The sequence below is a fragment of the Oxyura jamaicensis genome, chromosome 10, assembly GCF_011077185.1.
Source record: "Oxyura jamaicensis isolate SHBP4307 breed ruddy duck chromosome 10, BPBGC_Ojam_1.0, whole genome shotgun sequence".
Taxonomy (NCBI): Eukaryota; Metazoa; Chordata; class Aves; order Anseriformes; family Anatidae; genus Oxyura; species Oxyura jamaicensis.
The window spans coordinates 15147890-15166140 of record NC_048902.1 but is presented as its reverse complement, the minus strand read 5'-3'; the positions used below and the strand labels follow the sequence as shown (position 1 = coordinate 15166140).

Genomic DNA, 18251 nt, shown 5'->3' with positions numbered 1-18251 from the left:
TACCCAGAGCTAAACAGAACAGATCCCACAAATATCTAAATGCTCAGGATAAAAATCCTGCAGACATCCCATTCTGTAACCACAACCCCAGAGGTCTGCGCTGTGCCCAGCAATGCAGGGCAGTCTGTTTGGTTTTGGAGGAAAACAAAGCATTTGACATGAAAGAACAGTCTTGGGATTTACAACCACAAGTTTACCTCTTCTCAGACATAGACCTCATACAACCCCCCGCAGGTTTCCTATGCTAGTAACACTCCTACAGATTTTGGATTACTACTGCAAAACACTCAACACCACAGCCATATCTCTGCAGTATGTTGCAGATCTACATCTATAGCCTTGTACACTAGCACAGGGCAGTGATACCTTGTCCCTACATAAGGGTAGGTGACTACACAAGACAGTGGATACAGCTTGAGGGCTGTCCAGAACTGCCCTATTCACTGACAAAGTAAAAAGTCACACAATAGATATAAGCTGGATGGAAAGTCCCCACTTATTTCCCAGGAAGAGGATTCTGAGCTCAACACACCTTCCAGTAAAGCTGAAATTTGCTTTGCAGCACTAGAGGCAGGCAGAAGTGGAACGGTGATAAGAACCTCCACTGAAATGAAGGGAAAGTTCCTGGTGGCATTAGTGATGCTGCATTAACACAGGCTTCAGGCGTGCTCCCCCACCCTCCACCCCCTTTATACACCCAAAATAGCTATAGGAAGTAGAAGAAACATGACTCAAAGAAAGACTTTTCCTCTTAAGGCCTGGCTTCCTTCCTTGAACAGTTGGGAGAAATTCCAGCCAAACATCTACAAGTTACAGTATTTCTTTGAATTTCTTCCATTGTTAGGAAAAACTCCTCCAAAACCCTGTGGCCTCTACAGCAGACATCCTGGGTCAGACAGGTCAATCCTGGAATACAGGATCTCACCGCTTTAGGATGCTATTTTATTCAGGAAAGCAGGATGTGAAGTCTACTCTATCCTTTTACTCTTAAAAACAGAGCAAGGACTTGGTCTTGGTCCTTGAAAGATGTCCTGGCACAGGAGTTAAGTTTAGCCATTTAAGCCAGCATATCTTCCACCCACATGACCTGTGTCTGCCACACATCCTATTATTTTAGCATGCCACACAGGACATATTCCAGGATGAAAATGTGCTTTTTTCTTTTCAGAGCTAATTATTGTTGCTAAATGGGAGGTTTAGCTTCCTCTGTTTCACCACAGTGCTACTCTTTTCAGTGCTCAGCCTTCAGGAGGTGCCTGACATGTGATGGGAAGGTAGGAAAGAGAGCCTTCGTGTGAATGGGAACAGCTTAACCTCACCTGCATTTCTGTCTGAACCCTGACAGCCTCTCTCAGGGAACAGGCACCATAATTTTTTTGTGCAAAAAAAAAAAATCTGGCTACTCCCTGGAAGCAAGCACAAGAGTGGGAGAGGACTCCACAGACAGTGCAGGGTATTCTTTTTTTTTTTTTTTTTTTTTTTTGCTGTGTGTGGCTGCCCAACAGAAGCACAAGGGTGCAAGAGCTGCATGGTGCTGGTGTTTGCCTGAGAATCCTTCCCAGGCACACAACAGATTCAGACAGAGCCACTGAAGGAAAAGCTAGGAGAGGGATCTTACAGCAGAATTTGAAACTTCAAGGCTGCAGCAGTTCAAGGGCTTTTAATGGACTTTAGTAGATATTATTTTGGTGGAAAGACCATTCCTGATGAGTTACTAAAACATGTCCTTTTGCCAAAGATGACATTCCTGTACTGGAAAGTTATCAAAATCTAAGTGAGGAATTTCAGGAGAAAAGGTAAAAGCCCTAAAACTAGCTTGAAAGAGCTCAGATGAAGACAGATCACATTTCCACATCCATGCAGTATTTCAACAGCAGTTACAGGGTTCTCCCATTCCTTTTTTCCAGACAACTAACTCATTTCTCTGTTTATTACTTCTGATGCCAGTTCTCCCCCCCCCAGCCAGGCCAGGAGGCATGGTGCAGGGGAGCCCAAGCTGCCCCAGAGGAGCAGGCAGCTGGGGGCAAGGGCTGACATCTCTGCCCCAGGAATCCCCAGCCTTTGCATCTTCTGAGACTCAGCAACTGATGATTTCCACAGGCATGCTAATTCCTCCATAAATTAAAAGCAGGGAGCATGCTGTTCCAAGGGCTCTAATCCACCTGGACAAGTGAGACCAAGCAGAGTTAACCCAGAGGAATGAGAAGTGCTGCTCCCCATTTTCTCAAGGCAATACTGCCCCTTTTCCTCATCTGTTCTGTGCCTGTGGGCTCCTCAGCTCTGCCAAAGGGCATTATTTCTTTAATTTTTTACATCTATAAACACAGGCCACCAACTTTATTTTTGAAAGCTAGGTAAGAAAAATCTCCCTGAAAACATACAAAAAAAAATCAGGAAAGCCTCATACTAAAAATTATAGTCATCACTCCAGTCTGTTAGTTTATTTGCCCCTCAAGATCATAGCCAAGCATAAAGATGCTGCAAACAAAACATCACGTTATTCAAGCTTAGAAAGCCTCGAGGCTATCATGAGCCACCAGTGATCATGGCAAAGCTGGATCATCATAAAATGTGCCCAAAATACACAATAAAAAGCCTAGTGAAGGACACCAGAGGGAACTCTGAGTCTTGCATTTCCAAAGCTGAGGAGTTTCAGGGACGATAAGTGGTAATGTCATTACCCAGAACAAACCAAAAACCCTTGCCTAACTCTGGTAATGACCATCTTGTGATTTACAGGGTATATCACAGGCTGTGACACGGCAAGGTCACATGGGATTGAAACCATGCTTCTAATGCAGCACATTGTCACTTGACAAGGGACACAGGTCATCTCAGGATAGCAAAGCATCGCCTGGTTCCAGGTGCTCATCCCTCTGGGAGATGCCAGTCTGTTGGTGGAGTTGGGTGAAGCCAATCCATTCACCCTGCAGGCATCAACTTCCTGGCATCAAGGCACACACACACACCTGGTGAACACGCTCAGGTAGCTGTCTTGCCTTGGAGCTGGTGGGTTTGGCTTTCTGCTCCCCACAGCAGGCCACTTCTAGCCATGGTGCCAAGGTACACAGCCAGAGCTGCAACAGCTTAATATCCAGTTTCATTCTGTATTGGTCAATGCACTTGAGATGTTTAAGCCATTCACTGTTTCATAAAGCATTTAAGCATGTCCTATATAGGATGAGCCATCAGCTGAAGAATGTATTTTTCAAAACACTGAGCACTCAGTAGCTCTAGCTGAAATAAAGCCTTTAGAACAAGTTTTGTCCTTTTACTTCAATCCAGTGAATGGGCAAAGTCATGGGAAGCTTATTGGATTTCACTATTCAAGTGTTCTGGGGCATGGGGAACACCACCAAGAAAATCTGACAAATCTGTAGGAAGTGTTCTGCCCTTGCAAGCATGGAGTTCTGTTCTAAAGGGCAATGTGAACTGGTAGATAAACTGGGAAGAAAAACAAAGCAAAATTCCTTTTTACCAGGCTTTAGACCTAGCAAGTTCATCCCAGCCTTCACTCCTCATTGTGCAATGAAGTCTAGCATGGACAATTTCCAGAAATCACATCTTTCAGCAACCTCATTCTCTTAAGGATCATACCACAGGGTGATGGACTTTTATAGAGGAATATTTCCCCCAAGATGATGCCTCTCCAACTAAGTAGGTTCTATTCACTCTAAATGCCAGGTGGGTAAAGTACCCTCTGAATTATATTTGTCACTATCAAACAAGACAGTATTTGCACACAGGAATAAAACAAAATTATCTTTTCATATGCTTGAAAAGGATGTTCCACATCAGATTTTATCTTCATTATTCCAAGCTAGAGAATTATGTAAATACTAATTTAGAGAACCCAGAGGATGCTGAAGATTCAGTTTAATGATTTGTAATGGTTTAATTGGACTGTAAGCTAGCCCTGCAGGGAGTTGAGCACAGGTACAAGTATATACTTCATGTCCCTTCCCAAAATGTCTAATTGTCAGCATTTAAGCAACAGCTTCTAGCCTCCCCCAGCAGCACTGCAGTTTTGTATTTGAGTATGAATATGACATTAAGTTTTGGCTGGGTAATGCCTATAGCTTGGAGTGGACACAGGTACTCAGACAGCAGAACCCAGCTGCAAGGCATTCACCACAAGCAGGCCTTAAAGACAGTGTATGGGGGAAAATGCCATTAGCCATGAAAAAGAAAAAATCATAGCTCAATTACTTCAAAAAGTCCCTTGTATAAAAGATGCACATGGCAGCTTAGGAAAGCAGGCTGTGTAGGAGCATGTAAAACCTAGCAGTTTCTGGAGATTTATCCAGCATTTTGGGGATGGGCCCTGTGAAGGATACTTTGACAGAACTACCTGAAAACACACCTAGATAAACATCTCCTCAGATGCTGGTTCAACAGATCTATAAAATCTTTAGCTCTCCCGTGGAAGCAGCAGGGATCTCAAACAACTGAAGCAGGGACTCAGCCTCTGAGCAGAGGGTCCAGCCACACAACCAAAGCCTCTGCTGTCCCTCCCAGGGAGAACAAACAAGGCAAGGAGATAAATTATTGCAAAGGGCAGCAGGTGGCCAGAGGAAGAGAGGCCAGAGAACTTGAGATTATTTCTGCAGCAAGACTAACTAGCTTGACAAATGAAACATAATGGAAAGTGCAGACTCCACTCCACTCCTCATCCACCTCTTCTCTGGTCATTTCACACACACCCCCCCCCGACCCCCCCCTTCTTCCTCCTGAGAAAAGGAAACGAAATGCATATTTTACTGTAAGCTTCTTTACAGTGCAGGCTGCAAGAGGCTGGAGGACTGGCCCAGAGGGAATAAGCTAACCAGCAATTTTTTCATCCTTTAATTCCAAAAGCCAGGGACTTTCATTTTCAATTTCCTTTATCCAAGGCTTTTTGTTATGCTCAGGTTGCTTCTCCACACCCTTTTATTAAGTGACAAGTGTGTACTGGAAGGTGACAGACACCATGTGTATTCCTGATACCAGAAAGAAATACCAAAACCTCCTCTGTACATGTTCAGAAGCAGCACTCTGCAAACAAAGATCCTGATGAGTTACTGGACTGTTTGATGGGGCTCATCTTGGTATTGAACCATACAGATAAGCATCTCATTGCTAAATGTGATTAAAGCATCAACCGAAAGCATCAAGGCTAACAAGAGATCAGATATCTGATTATCTGTACACTAACCAGGTTTTATTGAGCAGAAAACAGATCCGGCAGTTTTCTGGCTGTTGGTTTTATGGGACTTCATTACCCCCTACTTCCATCAGTAGGTGCAATATTTTACTTGGTTAGATGTTATCTTACATGGACAGGATGAAGAAAATGTCATAGGAACACAGGATTGGGTCCTTGACTATCCGGCCATCTGCAACACATTTTTCTTTCCAAGCCGTTCATCTCTGCAAGTACACATTATCACAAAGTATAGGTTGTGCTGCTCCCCTCACAGCCAGGCTTAGATGCCTCGAGGCCTTCACACCAGGCAATTACAGCACACTCCGCCCAGGAAGGGCTGGCCGCCTCCCTTACCAGAAGTACTAACTTGATAACTTATTCTTCCAAAAGGAAGACAACCATAGCAGTTTAATGCCATGCATTGAACCTATCCTCATAATCACTGATAGCCAGGCAGACCTGGTCTGGTAACCTCATGTTTGACTCAAAGACAAGTTAGAAGTCTCCCTCTAAATTCCTGTGACTGATTGCTGGCTCTGAACCGAAGTGTTGACAGAAGACTATCATGCACTGCAGTGCCATAAGATGTCACATGTATATGCCACCACCTTCCTGTCAGTCCTGATTGGCAATAGTTTTCCGTATCAAGTGGGTTGACCATCAGTTAACCTCATATTTTGAGATGTTTTTTCTAAATCAGCCCTCTTTAGTTTATTCCACTCGAGAAGGATTTGCAGGCATGTTTTGAAGTGGCACAATATTAGAAGCTCTCAAAGGTCACACAACACTGCTGAGACACTTAGCCAGCAAGTACGACCCCTGGGGAAGGGCCACTTGAAAAACAGCACAGTGGATGGTTAATTTGGATGCACCAGGTAGTCTAAACCTGCACAGCAATTACATAGAATATTTAATACTTTATATGTACAGCTAATATATACATGCAATCACACAATAAAAGCAGTTCGAAGGTGATTATTGCATTTCACCACAGGTTCAGGTTACTCAGAGGTCAGCATCAAGTGCTATTTCTACAAACTCCCAAGCACAGCATAAAGGTGCAGAGGGCAATTCTTTATCATCTCCTCCCATAATCCTCAAAAATATAATTGCATGATGGCCATGCAAGGTAATTTGAGGAAAAAAGGAAGCTGTAATCATTTTACATTTCCATGAATAGAAGATGCATTACATCTATTATTTTTACATTTAAACAATAATTGAATATATGAACAGCTAATTACTATGATATATTGAAAGCATCTGTAGCCCCAAACCTGCAATTCTTTTTTTTTGAATTAACTTAAAGGAGACTTACTACATGTGAGGTGTTTAATTCCTTTTGTTTTCCACTTTAAATATACCTTGGCTTATTGTAAGTTAAGGACAACACAACTTAAGTCTAGAAGCTCTGAAGAATTTAAATATTTCAGCCAGAATACTGAGAAGTCCATGGAAAACCTGAGTTTTTTAGGCTATCAGTAACACAGGCTTCGGCATAATGCCAAGTGCTAGATGGAGAGATTAAGATGCAAGGACAAAGGAGAGACACCATCAAGCATGTAGAAGTGTGCTGCCTTCCAGCTCTGCTCTCCTCCATCTCCCAGGGCTCTGAACCTGTTCAGTAAAGCGGAAGAGCCAAACCTAGCCTAAGCACCTGGCTCCATGCTACAGTCAAGCCAGGAGCATTTTCATTCTAGATTCCCTTGAAAACAGCCATAATAACCCCGTGCAAACAAGCAGGCTAGAAGTGGACTTGATGATCCTTATGGGTCCTTTCCAACTCGGGATATTCTATGATTCCATGGAGCTGCTCAGCAGCCAGATTGTCTTGTTCTTGCTTTCAGTTCTGTTACAGGCATCACATCTAGGAGCTGAAGAACAAATGCAGTCAACTGATTCCTGCTATTAATTTTCAGAATATAAATTCTAAATCATTAAGTCAGTGGGTTTATACCTGTATAAACCCATTATGACTGATCAGAATAAGACTGACATAAAGACTGACACCTTCCATCCACTGCATCACAAAGGCAGGGGCTTGTCAAAAAATACCCCAGATCTCCACAGCACAGGATCTACTCTACTTTACAGGGAACACAAGTCATACCCAAAGCCCCCCATTACCTGCACTGAGCACCCCCTTCTGGGGTCTGTAAGCCCCCCAGGGGAGCTTTTTAAAAATGAAATACACTGGCTTCACTAGAAGATGGAGGACATTCACTTTCTTGTACAGCCCTGCCTCTCCTGCATGAGCCTTTAATTACCTACCAGTCTTATTGAGTTTCTGACCCAGCAGAAAGCAAGGTACAGAGGGAAAATGCTGTCCTACAAGTATTGCATTAAGTACAACAGGGACTCTAAGATCCTCACTTATCACAGAGCAGTGAAGTATAGGCGTTAATTCATCAGGGTTCGGTGGCTGCACATTTGCCCTGATTTCTTCTAATAGAGGCCAGTGTGGCTGCATTTCAGGGAGCAATTGACTGAAATCAAATGAGGGATAGTCCATTTTCCCATATCAGATCAAATCCTTAACCATTCTTGCTTAAGAGCAAAGCTGCTCACTGATGCAGACTCCCGATATTTTGTTAAACACCCACAATGCACCATTTTGCAGTGTTCAGACTGGGGCAGACCAGCACAGCAAGGCAGTTCCCTGAAGCATAAGATTTGATTAACCTCGTTAGCTTGCCTTGCAGAGCTGCAAATGTTGTTAGACATCATGAAATTATCCAGCCCTGTTTAAAACCCAACTGTAGTATTTGGCCTGGTGACCTCCCCCAGCAACAAATTCCTCAAGTAAAGTGAGCCGCCACTGCCAGCAGCCCAGAGGGGCTCCCGGTCCTCATCCCAGCCAGCAGCTGCTTCACTTCCCCTTTGCGAAGTGATGGAAGAGCTTCTTTCACCACTTCACCTTAGCCCAACCAGACCAGACTGACCTCCACTTCAGGCCTCAAAAACCTGAAACAGTCCAGATCAGCTTTAAAAATATTGATATATTGCTGTTGCTTATCTACATCTGCAAAGCTATCTACAGACTCCAACCACTTAAAAGCTAAAGACTGATGAATTAAAAGTATTATTTAGTCCTCTCCTGAAGTTACACAGCATTATCATGGCTGATGATTAGGAAAAATAGGTTTATATCTGCATGGACATCCAAGGAAATACATTTTATGCATCACTTAAGTCAGAGCACACGACTGCTTTATTACAAGGGTGCCTAGTCCACTGTTTGTATTAATTACCAACAATCTTCAGGCCTGCCAGTCCAGGTCAAGACCCAGGCAGGTGCTCCAAGAAGCAAAGCAACAGACCTTGTCTGACTGCTGGGAAGTTTCTAACCTAAAGAAAAACACCAGAGGTAGAAAACAGCAATATAGCCACAGGGCTGCAAGAGCTAACACCACTCACAGTGGGATGGCTCTAAATGATGTGGAGGTGTTTTCTCCCCATCTTGCTGATTTTCATTCCATCAGCCACCCCACTGGTTTGCATTGGATGCTCCTTTGGGCCCCTCCAGAGCCTGCCTGTTGCTTACCCTGAGTCACAGCAACAATAAGCATTCAAAGTCCTTCTGTTGGAGGCACACACCTAATCAATTACAGCAACATCATCCTTCTTAATCAAGGTTAATTTCTGTGGGTAACATTTTTCTCTGCTGGAATATTGTCAGATGTTTTTAGATCTCCAATTTTATATAAATTTAGCCTCCAAATTCTCAAGGAGAGAGTTGCTAAGGTAACCAGAGCCAGTCATATTGCTGTATGTTCTCCCCATGGAGCTTCATTAGGGTCAATCAGTCATTTCCAGGGTAATAGAATATGTGGCTTCCTGAGATAAGGAAGCATCTTCCTATGGTGACAGAACATTTTTATTGTTAACCCCCTCACCCTCTTAAAAAGAGGGCACTGACCCTATAACTTGGAAACATCTGCCTCATTTCTCAGGTGTTTGGAAGACTAGTTAGTAACTAAGGCTGGATCAGAGGGAGTAAGCACACCTGGGGTGTGTCAGCTTTAATAGTAAGGCTGGGAGTGGGTATGGGTGAGGATAAATCCTGCTGCTAAGGGACCCAAAGAAATGTTATCTGACAGTAACCAGGCACAAAGCCTGCATCCAAAACAGATCTGACCTGCCTGAATTAAGGGTTTGGTTTTCCTTTTGTGCCAGTATAGACTGGAGTTCAAACTCAGAGGGTCATCCAGATCTGAACATCCCTGTCTTTCAAATCTAAGAATTTTCACACTGGTTTATAGGATTTATTAGGAGCTACTTTGGAAGACTATTTGGATCAAAATGCTGGTATCAGCCCAATTCCTAAAGACAACACTTTGTTCTTTTCCCCAGAATCTAGAAACCTCCCTAACTTCAGATAAATGGAAAACTGAGAAGTACACCTTATTTGGTCAAAAAGGCCCTGTTTACCTGTCACTGTATCTCTCATTGACTATTAAAGCCAGCATCACGGATGTGAAATGCATTCTGATGGTTTTCCAAACTCCACTTTCTCTGAAGCTTCCCAGCCGACCCTAAGAGAGCTCCAGTGATTCCGCTGGCTCCTTGAAAAGGACATCTAATGTTCAAGTGAGACACATTCCCTGACCTGTCTTTGCAGTTGATGCCTCCAGCATGGACCTGATCCAGTTGTCCACCAACCAAGCTGTTATCCACTAACAGGAGCAACGTTTCTATCCCTGTGCCAGGATATATAAACAGGAGTATCAACAGCATCAGAGCAGGACTTGACTTCACCTTAAAGAATTCCTGTTTAGCATTAAGAAAATAGATTTATTGCAGATGCACTGACAAACTTTTGAGCAGCTCCCTGTGCATCTCAGTCTTCACATTCAGCAGGGCTCCTCCAAAGTCCTGGATGTGCTCAAAAGCATGAGACACCAGAAACCCAAAGGAAATGCTTCCCTCTTTCTGCCTCCATTAATCACTTTGGAGGTTCCTCTGTGATGCAGAACAATATGGTTACACCTCATTGCTCCAGCTCTCCTGAACATCATGTCTATCTTATTAAATAATGGATATAAAACTGCAGCCAGGAAGGACAGCATCTGTCAGCCGATACCATATTTATTGTTTTCCCTTGAAAGAGCATTATTGTAATCCTGTAGCAGGTTCACTTACAGATAAACAGAAGTTTTAAATAAGAGGCAGGGTCCTTTGTGCTGAAGAAGCAAAGGCAGCTGGGCATTTGTGTATGCTCTGTCATAAGATTTTTCTTGCTGCTAGCTTTTCTTATCCCATTAGTAAATATATAATTACGTGAATTTGAATAAGATCCATGACATTATAATCACAATAATGGTTTTAAATGCCTGAAAAAAGCAGCATTTGCAACACATAGGTATTTAATGACCATCTGAGTAATAATTCAGCTTCTTTCAGCATGAATTCACATTTCATGCAAGCACAGATCAATGAAATTCAGTGCAATCACCACACATTTACATCTGTTTTGCATTTTGTTCTTTAAAATAGATATGTAGGGCATGAACATGCATTTGAATATGAAGAGAGCAGTGCTGGGTAACACCTAGGCAAAAAGCAAAGTGGGTAAAATATTTAATTTTGGAAGTTCTGGGGACATAATGCTCACTTAGTTGGGTTTTCTTCCCCTTCTAACATTATCTCTTGCCTCCTAAAATGGAATCTGCTTGAGCAGCTTGGGGATCTGGGGAGGAGATTTCATGTGAAGACATTGAGAAACACCATTACACCAGTCCTCTGCTTGTGCAGCACCACCACAGGTCTGGCCTGCAGTAGGATCAGTACAAACCCAAATTGCCCTGCTGGTGTCCATCTGCCAGCCCTGCAGCTGCTAATCTTCCTGCTCCTCCTCTCCTGGCACCACAGCCACACTTCCCACAGCTGCAGTTACTTCCTTCAGGCCAGGGCATCCAGTTGCAATGCTTGGTTCAAGCAAACATCCTTCCATCCTTCCTCTCTAAGCAGAGCCAAGGCACTGGCATCAATCCCCTCACTGTGGTTTAGGGAAGACACTGTTTCATTAAGTTACATCACTCCAAGCCTTCCATTTGCCACCATCCTACCCCAAAATGTGAGGCAGGGCTGGCAAGACATGGATGTAAGCTAACATCCATTTCTTTCATCTTCCCAGGAGAGAAAAACCAAAGAAAGCTGGAGGCGTCTTCCTCATCATCACCCATACTAATGAGTATTTAGTGCTCAAAGCTTGACTGCTATCTCAGCTGAAGCTACACAGAGCTCAACTCAAATAGAAAGGCCCTGCAAGCTGCAGGGAAGATGCTCAGAGCCCAGGCTCCAGGGGAGTGCCTCTCCATTAGTAATCATTAAGCACTGAAGGAGGAAATTAGAAACAGAACCTGTTCTGCTTTAGTCATCTTTGTCAAACTCCCTGGTACAATGACTACCCAGGTTTTTCCTTCAGCTTCTTTTCATCAGCCCTCCACTAATCTCCAGACAAGCATGTAGCCCTGCAAATATACAGACATAGAAGTCCTGGGCAGGCTGTTTGCAGAGCCATGGGGAGAACTTTCAAAACCTGCACTCTCCAGGACTGTCCCCTTCAAGAGCATGCAATGGCTTCTCTGCTCTGCAAGTCAGAACTTCTTTCTAACAAAGGAAAAAATAAAGCAATAAGGTAGCAAATTAACCCCCTGCAGAAAAACTGCTTTCCTGGGTCTGAACATCTGCCTTAGCTGCTCTGTGGAGCAGCTGAGAGGTACTGTGAGCATCATTAGACTCAAAAGCATTGTGGGGCAAAGCTACTTAGTTTGGGAGCTCCGTGGAGGATGTGAGATAACAGCTGACATTTGAACTGTCACCCTTTGGTGGAAGAAGACAACTCACTTCATCTTGCTTCATACCCACTAACAGCTCCCATTTCTCTCTTGCTTAGGGCTCAGTTCCCAGAGTCACCCTGCACCCCCACATTCCCCCAGGATCTCTCATCTCAGGCACCCTCAGACACCACACACCTTGGCTAACTGTTGTGAACCTTCTGAGGATAGGATTTCTGTGCACCCAGGTCACCCTCCCCTGCAAACACCTTTCATCTCCACTTAACTACAGGCTGCCTGCTGCTAGGCTGCTCTCTGCAGCTTTTTCATCAGCTGTAATGATAGCTGTTCTTCATAAGAAAGGGATATAGAATAGAAATGCGCTAAAAAGTACAAGTTCAATACAAAATACACACATCTCTACTCTCAGACCAACCTCTAACAAAGCCTTGGGACAATGGGATGTTCTTTGCCATTCACAAATAACAAAGCCTGTGATAATGATGCAATTGACATCTGTTATCTTAACACCCATCAAAAGTTTTTTCCAGCTGTTGATTCAATACAGAATGAAGTCATTTCTAACTGCAGTTATGCTTGTACCAGATAAATGATATGAAAAACCTTGTGGTTTTTGCCATGTGCAGACAGGCTTCCTGATGTGATCCAAAAGCTAAGGTAACAGAATTAACAAAATAAAGGCATAGGAGAAAGCATTTAGGGAAACCTGCATTCCCACTTCTCTCTCTCTCCAATGAAGGGAACTTGTTTATGTTTCACTTTTGAGATGTAGAAGCAGAACAACATCCCACTTTCTGCAGTGCTCCAGATCACAGACAGAGCTTCTTAGGCACTGTTGCTCAGCTGGAGATTATGAACAATTCACTATTTAGGATTTTGAACATCCTTCATTCCTGCTGGAGCTAACATCATGCTGATAAGCACCCAGAAAGTTTGAAAGCTTATGCAAAACTTGTCCAAATAAGCCATCTAAAAATCCCTTGATCTGCAAACCACAGCAGGAAGACAACAGCTAAATCAGCCTTTCGTATTTTCCAGCACTCGTGTTTCTGGCTGGAATTAGGAAATGCACAGTCAGAGAACCTGGTAGAGCGTTTTCTAGTTTCCAAATCCAAGGCCTTTTGGAATAAGTGCCACCTTAGGCCACCCTCTTGCGGCCAGGGATAGTTTTGCAGCCAGTGTCCTGCTTTCCTCTCTCCATCACACTCCAGAAGCCTGACAGCTTCCACACCCCGGCTTGGGGAGTTATTGAACCCGACCTCCTTTGGTCCCTGTGTGGCTTTTCATTTTTTCCTGCTAGGGATTTGTGCTGTAAAATAAGTTTCCTGAGGAGATGCATCACTGCTGGCAAAGCTACATATGGATAAACCCAATATGTGGGGTTGATACCTCAGGTGGAAAAAGGCTAGTAGTAAAAGAAGCTTGGAGCAAAAAGAACATAATTCCCTCCAAACATGTACTACGCCCTGAACCCACACTACTCCCATTAACCCCTGAGAAGCTGCCTGCTCCTTGCCTTGGAGGATGAGCATCCATCTCAGACACCTGTCACCTTGCAGGATGGCAGAAGGGCAAGACTGAGCTTCCTGCACTGTCAGAGCCCCTCAGCATTGCAGGGCATTCAGCTGCTGAGCCTGAACAAGGCAGTTCAGTGACCTGATCTGACAGGAGGGGGAGGGGGAAAAAAAAAAAGCCCCCTTCCAGGAGATCAGTTTCTTGACCTAATTTGCCCTGAGTAGGTGAAAGGAAAGCAGGGGGAGGGTGAAGCTGGGATTTGCAAGCAGAAGGTGATGGGCAGTAGCATGATCCTGGCTGGATGCAGTGTTGTCACACCCTAAGACTCCCTCATTTGTGTTTCCCGTTTGGATTACAAAAATGCATGCCCACATTGTCACTTCAATGCATTAAACGATTGTTTCCTGGCATCAGTAAGTTCCTTCACTGCCTAAGTGCAAAGCAGAAGCTTTTTTTGCTCTTTGTTCCTCTCTGCTCCAAAGGTGACCCCTGGACCAGGGCCTTACAAATTGCCAGAGCTCCAGAAGAGCTGCCCCACGTGGTAATGACAACCATAGCTCAGAAGTCATCCAGATCTACTCCAGCTCCCTAGCTTCACCCTGCTCTTTTTCTCACCCTCTCCCAGAAGGCTTGGAATCACATTTTTTCCCCCCCAAAAATAGTCCTAATTTTTCACCTTTTGCTGCACATCCTTATATACTCAAAACACACAACACTTTCATAATCTCCTTAGTCTTAAACTACACCTGAGTAGCAAAAAGCCTGTTCAGAATTTCATGAACTGTCTCTGCCTCTATCCTCTTGCTGTCTTTGTGATTTAGGTTCCCTCAGACGACAAACTTAGCCACCTGGTTCTGCAGAGATGGATGGATCTGCTTGTACAAGGCACAGATAGTTGCTCAGATAAAATCTTTGTCAATACTTTCTATTGTCAAATCCATCTCGCACACACAAATAAGTCCTCTTGCTGCCCTTTCCCATTGTGTTACACTTCGAGTAAAACACACATTGCTCCGTGCTTAAAAAAAACACTACTGAAACATGAATTTACACTTCCCAAACTTATTCCTTTAGGGGGGAGAAAAAGCTTAAGTTAACAGAAGAGTTGATGTTTTATACCTACTTTGATATCCTCCTGGTACAATGCAGTCCAGCTGAGCCTGCACAGGTGGAACAGAACAACCCTTAGCTCACATTGTCAGGATCCCAACAAACCCAAGTTAAAGCTGCTGAGGGCAGCACCTCTGGAGAGCAGCAGGTCCAGGATTCTCCTGCTCTAGGGGAAGCAGAGGCACTGCACAGCAGCCTAACAGGGTACTCTGCAGAGCAGAGGCAGGTGTTATTTATTGCTCTGGACTCATTAGAAATAATTTGCTGAGCAGAGCTGTGCAGGTTATAATGAAATGCTCATCTGACTGATTGCAGCTAGCACATTTATAACAGCCAGTGGGATGCGACAGAAGCTGCCTAGGAAGGGGCTATGAGGACAGCCAGGTCCAACTATGACCACCCCCCTCCAACCAGCACCATGTAACACAGGGGAGCTCCTGGAACCTCATTACAGGCATCTGAAATGTGGGCTGGGGTTCAGCCAGATTGTCAGTCCAAATTCTAGAGCATCTCTCAGGGAGCTCGTGTTAACATCCCTGAGCAAACAAAGGTTAAACTGGACAGAGAAGTCTTCTTCCTTTTACAAGATGCCCAGAAGAAGCCTTCATTGCACGATTCTTCCTCTGGGCTTTATTAATCAGGATGAGTAGCAGGGGCACTTTAACAGTGAATTATTTTGGCACTGTTACATACTATCTCTGAGGCAAACAATATGCAGGAGCTGATCTCTGGTCTGCTGGGATCACCCCTCCAAGGGCTGAAAGCTCACTCTTTGGGAACAAGCAGGAGCCACCCAGTATATAAGCTGGTCAAGGCTAGATTTCACATAACACAGGGGCTTTCTACCTCCTCCATCACAAGGAATACCCAGAACTACTAAGAAAGCAGCCAGCCACTTATTTATGAGCCAGCCCCAGGAGGATCATGTCCTCCTGCCTCTGTCCTCAGGGAAGTGCAACCTCTTAGCAGGAAAGAAATATTGATGCTGAGAAGCATATAAATAACTTTGGCAAAGGTCTTTGTTTTTCCCCTCAAATTAGGTATTTCACATTGCACTGATTCATTGCTGTGGTGAGGCACATGTTCTCATTTTTCTTAATTATTCCTGACACATTATAAAAGCTATGAGGGTTCTCATAAAGAAACCTAAAAAACCTTTCTCCCCCTCAAGAAAATATAGTAGAAGTTCATCAGGCCTGTAGGCTTCAGTGCAAGGAAGGAGGGGAAGACCAAAAGGGAGTAGAAAAAGCTATTTCTGTACCTTATAGCCCCAGGTTCCCAATGAAAACAAAACCTGACCCCAGTTCTCCACAGCACCATGACAAAGGGAGAGTATAGGAAATGTACAGCCCTGACACCAGGTCCTGAATCATCATTGTCACAAGAAAAGATAATTAGGTGGTAATAGTCTGAATGGCTCTACAAGACATCTATCCTGGTGGCATGACAGGCAGGGAAGCACAGAAATCCCCCAACCTTTTGCCCATCTCAGGCTCTGGGTCTCCAGGACAGAGACATCCATTCTCTGCAACCACTCTGTGGTCTCACACAGCAGAGCAAGCACACCAGCACATCTCCCCAACAGTTAACACTTACAGTCAGCACACTCCAATCACCTGCCCCTTCCAAGGTTTTACATCTAGCAGCTGGTCATCATTTGATCTGTTAATGCAGCTTCCATGGCTTGTTACTGGTGACAACAGAAGTAGAGTGAAACATGGTCTGTACCCTAGCTGTGACCAATGGGTTACTGAAAAGGAATAGCCAGAGAAATTGACTGAGCAATTTCATTAGGGCACACATTAAGCACTGCTTTCACTCTTTGCAGGAGGAAGGATACCTTCCAAGGAAGATACCAAAACATTGCAAAGTGTATTTAAGAAATAAAATAACCTGGAAATAGGGATAAGGCTCCTAATGTGGCAGTCTTTGAATGCTCTCTAGCACTGCTGTTATCCATGCCCCACATCTCCCTCCCCTTTGAGGCACAGGAGAATTAAGCTGCTCAAATCCCCACCTTGTTACTTCAGGAGAGGGCAAGGGTTTTTGGCCAGACACCATGCTGTTGTTGCAACACCGATACCTATATTAAATTGTAGGCAGAGCTGTCAGAGCTGTGCACCTCTTCCCCTTTCATAGTACACAGAGGTCTTTTTTTCGACCACATGCACACACCTCACACAACAGGAGCCTAACTAATGTACAGTGTGCAAGGCCACAGGGGACTCAGAGCTGCGTACAAGGTACTAACCCAATTTAAATCCATACATTAAGAAGCTTTCCCTCCTATTTCATTTGGAGCACACTCAGTGGTAGATGCAGCAGCCATCTGCCTCTCTACTGGAGCTGTTGCAGCTTACACCTTTATACATTAAGAAAAACTACTTCTCATTTCCATTGTTGATAATAACCTGCCCAAAAACCACAGCACACACCCTGGTGAGATGCCCTGCTGCAGGGCAGGGTCCCCCAGCAGGGTTAGTATTCCCCCCAGTAACAGCTTATCAGTTCTCAGTTGCGTGGCAGCTACTGCTGCCTCCAGATTAGCCCCCAACAGACATTGCCCTGGGCTCAGGAAAATCCTTCTTTCACCATTTTTCCTTTTCTCAGCACAGGCATAAATACAAGAAGGTGGCAAGTAGCTCAACTGATATCAAAATAGACAAGTACCTAGCCAGAACCATTTGTTGGAAAAAGCTTTCAAAACTAAATGAGAGCAACTCACCATAACCAAAACACTGCAGTCCTCCTGTTTCTGCCCTAGCACTCTCCTCTCCTGCTAATGCTTCATGGATCAGAGCTGCTAGGTGATTACAGGTGCCCTTACTGGTCCTTAAAAGCACTGTTGTGGGAGCTGGTTTCCTCCCTCCTTAATTGAAGAGGGCTGGGGACAACACTTGAGATCAGTTTGTAAATGCCTATTGGAACGGGTTGGTTGCCTTTACCTCACCCAAACCAATTATAAAGCCAAGGAATTTATAATGTCTGGGAGAGAAGGGGGTGAGATCTGTCAGGAGAGAAGTTTCAGTAGGAATGGGAAGAAAGTGATTATTTCTTTCCATAAAACTCCTCAAAAGCTTGTGAAAATTCAATTCCTGGTTATGCTTTTTTTCCAAGTAAAAAAATTTGCCTTATTGGAATTAGCAGGCTGGAGACACAGAGTAGAAATTTTTCTGATATCTGTCCAGAGCACCTGGGAATCTTGGGCATCTTCATGCACAGTAAATCCTGAGGATGTGACAAAGTGCCCCAGATGGATCTCACACACCTTCAGGAAATGTTGGATACCACGTAGCTAAGGGCAGAGCTGGGGAAGTTTTGATCCAGAAACGCCAGAATCAGACCATTTCTATATTTCATCTTATTCTTCTCTTAGAAGAAAAGATGAATGAAATATAAGTAATATAAAGACATGGTCTACCTTCAGTGTTTGCTCTGAATATCATGAAACCAATCTCATTTGTGAAGGTTTCTTGCCTGTAAAAATATTTGCATAGTCCTAACCCCTGAATGATGGCTACCCCAAGCTGCTTGTTCTGTGTTGGGGAAGCACCCAGCTCGTTGTCAATACACCAGGACCGCTCGTGGTGCTGGTGCACATCCCCTTGTGCAGGTGCAGGGAGGCAGTTTCTGGGACTATG

The 18251-nt window shown here is 44.1% G+C and overlaps 1 long non-coding RNA gene across 1 annotated transcript in view; it reads right to left on the bottom strand.

Moving 5' to 3' along the window:
* LOC118172434 overlaps positions 1 to 17392 on the bottom strand; it is a 54383-nt gene extending 36991 nt beyond the window's left edge. The window contains exon 1 of the long non-coding RNA XR_004753700.1: positions 17336 to 17392. This is a non-coding gene — a long non-coding RNA (uncharacterized LOC118172434). The remainder of the gene's footprint in view (positions 1 to 17335) is intronic.
* Between the last annotated feature and the right edge of the window lie 859 nt (positions 17393 to 18251).